Here is a 6111-nt window from a genome sequence, read left to right as displayed (position 1 = left end):
GGATTTGCCCGCAAACCACATATATGCAAGCTTTAGCAGTGTTAAGGAAAGGATGTCCAAGGATGAGGGGTGTATCCTTGTCGTTGCCCATGTCTAAGATCATAAAATCTACAGGGACATAAGCATCTCTCATTTTCACTAAAATGTCAGTGGCTACTCCTTCTAGATAATGGGTAGATTAGTCGGCTAGCTATAGGTAATCTGAGGTTGGAGATAAGGTTGTGTAAAACAATTTGTCGTAAGTTTCCTTAGACATTATGTTAACACTAGATCCAAGATCACAAATGGTATTATGGAATATGTGAGGTCCAATGGAGCATGTTATGATAGGATTTTCGGGATCACCTTGCTTAATGGGAACTCCCCAACCATCTAAAGTGAAATCATACCATTCTGTGATGAGGTTGGCGGTCTCCATGGTTCCTTCAAGATTGCAGGGAATTCTATCTCTCATAGGATGGGATAGCAGCTGCTAGTTGTGCTAATTGGGTTTCTAACATCTTATTGAAACTAAGTTGATTCTTTGTAGCACCTGGTTTTACAGACAAAACCAGATACACACCATATGTGAGCCCAGGAAGTCAAATCAAGCATATGGCTATAAATAGAGGTAATATCAATAGACAATGCTTAATTACATAGCGTATTAATACAAAGAATATAACCTTAGATAGCAAACAATGGAATGCCAACTCCGATCTTCAGGCAAAGGCTCCAAATCCACAAGGACAACTGACTAGTTGATCACAAGCCTAACTCCTCTAGACTCTAGCAATCTGGTACCTATCTAGGATTTTCCAAAGAATTAAAAAGTAAAGCAAGTGTAAGTACATATCGTACTCAGCAATATAACATGGGGTTCATTAGTCTCAAATGATTGACACTGGTTTACTGCGATTAGCTTTTAGTGAGTCATAATTTTAGCAAATGAGAAGCAACAAGTTTAGCATAAGCCCCAAATAATAGCATGATCATGTAAACAAGAATAATGTATAGCAATAACAATAATTGTTAGTGTTCATCTATTCCATAAGGAGTCTAGGCCTCTCGTGACCATGAGCATAGCTGCTATAACAGTTTTACACTCTACAGAGGATTGTACATCTTTACCCACAAGTCATGATTCCCATATGCCATCACCTCTTCTAAGGGAATGTGGTAGGGTACACTACAAGACCATTCGCAGGTTTCACTAATAGGTAGCAACCCACTAAGGATTCCCCATCAACCAATAAGATCCCTCCCCTAAGGTGTGACTAACAAAAAGACAAAGAAACCAAAGTGTACTCCCTTGGTAGGCTACGGGATCAAACCAATTGGAGCCCCTCTTGCGCCTTTTGGTAAGCTGCCACAAACTAGTAAAAGTCTGATACTGCTTGTGATTGTACTATAAGTCCCAGGGGTAATTCCACTTACAGATAAGTCCTCAGGGAGAGAAACTAGAGCACCATAAAACCCAATGCTCTAGCCCTCTTAAGCCAAGTTGCTAAAAAGCATATTTTAATGTTTATTGCATATACCATTAATCAAGTTATATATCATGGCTATTTAATTAGGCACTAGCATAAATACTACCCAATGCAAATAACCCATAGGAATCAAGGTACAAGGTAACAAAGTACTAGGATATCCTTAATGATAACAAGGTAGACACATGCAATATGAATTTAGTGATATTAATGGTGAATAGGAAACAAGGATGGTCCCATGCCTATACTTGCCATAAACTATGATCTTCTGTTGGTTCTTAATTTCCAAAGGATTACTTCTTGATCATCAACACAAAGCTCACCGCCTGAACATGATCATAGAACACCACACAAGTATCCATGCAATCATGCATGAAGCAAACATATTAAACACCAAGTGAAAAAGGATGTAAAGATGTTCTACACATTGCTATGAACACACAGGCACGATAATCAGGCTAATCGGAGCTATGGTTTGAAAGAAACGACTACCGAAATATTCACATAATATGAGAAAAAGAGAACTATAGGCTTGATTTATTTTAATCATATATAAAACATGTATAAGATATTTTCAGAGAAACATCTAAATCGAATTAAGTCAAATTTATATTTGAATTAGAAAACTAAAGTAAAATTAAATATATTTTATTTACAAATATGGTTGCATAATTATTAATCAAGATAGGATTTAACTTATAAAATTCAGAAACATTTAACATGTTAAACATTGTTTCTAGCACATAGATTACTGTGATTACTGAACCAAATGCAACTTGAACGGGTAAAAAACAGAGCAAAAATGGAGAAACTATGCTTAAAACAAGATCGGTGGCAGTTTTGTAAATAACTAGAACTTGGTTTTCGAATTAAAATGAATAAATCAAATTTTCAGGAGGGCAGGACGGCGGGTTCAATTAAGAAGAAACACAGGGGGCTTTTTGAAAAGGTGGCAGTGACAGGGCAGCTGACCAAGTCGTTGCACACGTGGAGCACACATGGTAGGCGCGGGTTGGTGGGTTCACGGATGAACCACCTTATGTGGATCGATGGGCTGAGTCCATGATGGACCGAAGGGGTATGGGATCATCGGAGTAGAGCTCCAAACGGTGGTCCACCATGGACGTCGGTGAGACCTCGCCAGAATCTCATATCAGGGCTTAGCTGACCAGGGGGAAGGCACGGGAGGATAGCGCAGGCAAAGGCAAACTCACCAAGGGGTTTCTCGACGACAGAAGACGAACGATGATGATGAACAGCTCAATGGCACAACAGTATTCCTACAGAGTTCGGTAGTAAGGTGAGCAAGACAGAGAGCGAGAGAGGAGGGGAAGGCGTCAACAAGTTCGTCACCTTGGCTTGTTGCTCGGTAACAGCCACGAACGGCGGTGAAATGGTGGGCGGCGTCAATGGGCGCGGTGGCTTCGGCTCCCAACAGCGAGATCTGAAACACATGCGCAGTGGGCTATCTAGGGCACAACGGTGGTGAGATGTTAAACAGGGGCCAGTAGAGGGCCTCCTCCCTTTTATAGGGTGGTCTAGTTGCGGTCTTCACATGGGAAATCCTGAAGAAGCACAAGATTCGTAGCGACGGCTTCCGCTCAGTCGAGTCCTGAGCTAGGCATGGGATATAGGAGAAGGACACATCTAACGCGTGGGATGACTCGTTAGCGAGACAGAGGGAGGAGGGACCGGCTTCGTTGCTGGGCTAGCCTTCTAGCGTGGCCACGGCAACGGCTGCGCTAGGCCTACGGGGCTGAGTAGAACAGGCCTTCGGCCTTGGGCGGGAACAGGACGTAGGTGGAGGTGGTCCTATAGGATTGTGCTGGGCCTACACTGGAATGGAGGGACGAAAGGAGTGAGGGCTGGGCCATTTGTGCCAAAACGGGTGAGGATAGAGTTTTCCTTTTTTTTATTTTGAAGCCTTCTCAAATCCTTTTCAAAAGCAATTTGAATTCATTTTGAATTTTGATCAAAACCACTCACCTCAATAAATTATATGAACCAGCATGAATGCACCATCAATGTTTCTAAGGCCTATGATAAATTTTAATGTAATGAAAATTATTATTTCCCTTTGTTTTCATGAGCACAAAAATACATAATTAAATTATTTTAAATCTATTTCAAGAGTGGCAATTTTTAGGGTGTTACATTCTTCATAGCAGACGAGAAATCATCCAATTTAGCATTTATGTTTTCCAACATCTTGTCATTAGCATGTAGCTTCTTGTTTATACTATCAGTCATTCTACCTTGACTATAGACAAGATCTTTGAGGAAGGGATAACTATTACCTTGGTTACTCGGACGATGAGAGGAGTAATTATTATAACTATTACCTCCTTGGTTGTTGGAGTGTTGATTCCATCCTTGATTTTGTTGTGGACAAAACCCGTTGGCATTGTTCATGAAGTTGATGTCTTCATGGGTCTCGGGACAGGCATTTCACGAATGTCCAACATCTCCACAAACTTCGCAAGTCATGTGGGTGTCCATGGCTTGGAGTGTCTCTTGGGCACTCGTCTTCTTAGAATTCTCTACTCTCTTTGCAAGCAGATCCATCTTAGCTGCAAGCATGTCAGCTTCTTTAAGAGAATGCATACCTCTCTTAAGGGCTTGAAGTCATTCGTCCCTCCATCCTTGGTTGGAAACCATCTTCTCGATCAATGCCTTAGCATCTAAGACATTTAGCGATAGCGGCAGCAACTAAATGGCTCCTATCTAGTGGGACTAACCCATGGTAGAAATTCTAGATCAAAAGCCAGTCTTCAATACCATGGTGTGGGCATGCAGAGATATACTCCTGCATTCATTCCCAGGCTTTAGGAATCGATTCATTAGCTAGTGGTTGAAAACTAGAGATCTTATTGCAAAGAGCATTGGTCTTTCCTATAGGGAAGAACTTGACTAGGAAAGCATTAGAACACTTATCCCAGGTCTCTATAGCATTGTGATTAGAATACAACCATTGCTTTGCCTTTCCCTAACAAAGAGAAGGGGAAAAGTCTAAGGACGGCTAAAAGCCTAGTTAGCAGAATTAACGAACTTCGGTAACTAGGAGCCAGTTGCCTCCCCCAGCAGCGGCGCTAGAAATGTTTGTTGATGATTTGTATGTCTAGTGGAGGAATTCCACAAGCACAAAGAACTATCAGTGTAGCACTTCGTTCAGTGAGAACCGAGTGTCAAATTCATATTTATCCCAAAGGAAGGCAGGAGGCTGAGTTAGCTTAGGTCAATAGTAATGCTAAAGGGAAGGTATGTTCTTAGCCAAAGTGGGTGTATGGAAATGGTGGTTGACGGTGTAAATGGATGGGTGGAATGGATGGTAGATAATAAGCAAGCAAGCTAACAAGAAGTAAAGCTAAGCTAAGTAGGAGAGCGAGCAACTATCTTAAGCAGCAAAGCTAATCTTTGCTTAGAAAGAGAGACTTTAGTACTTCAGGGCACAACCCGCCAAACAATTAGGAGGGTTAACTAGACAAGGTCTGCCATGAGCCCTACAATTTAATAACTAGACCTATCATAGTGCAATACAGAGGATGGATAGGGCTGTCACCACCTACCACCTACCACAATCAATCCAGAAGCCTAGCCATATCCACTGGTAAGATATAGCCTAAGCACCACGCTTAATCTATAAACTTACTACTTTGATTCAAGTTCTGGTAAAATGAGATTGAAGTACCCTAACCAGACGGTGGAACTAGTACTAATGAATACCTAACTAAACAAAAACTACCTATGCTACTAATGCCAAGAACAAGCACCAAAGATCACTAATGATGAACAATAATGAACTAGAACTTGAACAAAGCAAAGCTATATTATTGAATAAAGTACTAAACAAAGTAGAGTACTGAATAAAGTAAATGCTAAATGAAAGAATTATGAAGGAGCTATACCAGACCGAGAACTACTCTTTCGGACTCCAAAGACGCTCTGCTCTAGCTCTACTTCCACTACTAAGCTACTACTACTTCTAGGTTACTAAGCTAGAGAGCTTGGAGAAACTCAAAATACTTGAGGAATGATGGGGCACTTCTCCACCAAGCTCTACTACCCCTCTTATAGTGTGAAAAGGCAGTGGGGTACTTTATACATAGTGTAGAAGGTCGGTGGAGCAAACTTGGGCATTGGACGACATCCTTGGGTGTCGATCGATGTCTATTGCACCTCCTTTTCATCCAATGGTGATGGATGGCTCCCAAAAATGGTTGTAGGAATCATAGGTTGGTTTCTTTGGTTAGTAAGTGAGTGGTTAAGTCGGTAGAGCTCCCCAAGTCTATGATAGTGGACCCAGGAATCCAAGGGAGCTCAACATCCACCTTTGGATTAAATCACCTCAAATCAACGGTGTGGGAGGCCTCCTAGGGGTGCCACCTAGCCTTTCACATGGATCAATGATGTGGCAAGCTAGGGGAGCATCGGGTGATGCCACATGGCATTAGCCAACATGGCCATGTGGGCCCATGGCCCCTTGCTATGTCCATTTGCCTTCCCCAAACTTGTTTTCTGCATTTTTGTGAAAAATTCTTGCATACACATATATTTCCAAGTACAAGTGGACCTAGGTGAAATAATAAGCAAATTCAGCACATGTGATGATGATTTACCTTGGTTTTGGGTGAAATGTTGATGG

The 6111-nt window shown here is 41.6% G+C and overlaps 1 non-coding gene across 1 annotated transcript; it reads left to right on the top strand.

Annotated features, from left to right (window-relative positions):
- Window positions 1-4243: 4243 nt before the first annotated feature.
- LOC136519197 (small nucleolar RNA R71) lies at window positions 4244-4350 on the top strand. The gene has a single exon (XR_010774757.1). It is a non-coding gene; the product is annotated as a small nucleolar RNA R71 (small nucleolar RNA).
- Window positions 4351-6111: the final 1761 nt, after the last annotated feature.

The sequence above is a fragment of the Miscanthus floridulus genome, chromosome 17 (assembly GCF_019320115.1).
Source record: "Miscanthus floridulus cultivar M001 chromosome 17, ASM1932011v1, whole genome shotgun sequence".
Lineage (NCBI taxonomy): Eukaryota > Viridiplantae > Streptophyta > Magnoliopsida > Poales > Poaceae > Miscanthus > Miscanthus floridulus.
Note: the sequence above shows the minus strand (reverse complement) of the source record. Positions and strands in the feature narration are given on the sequence as shown.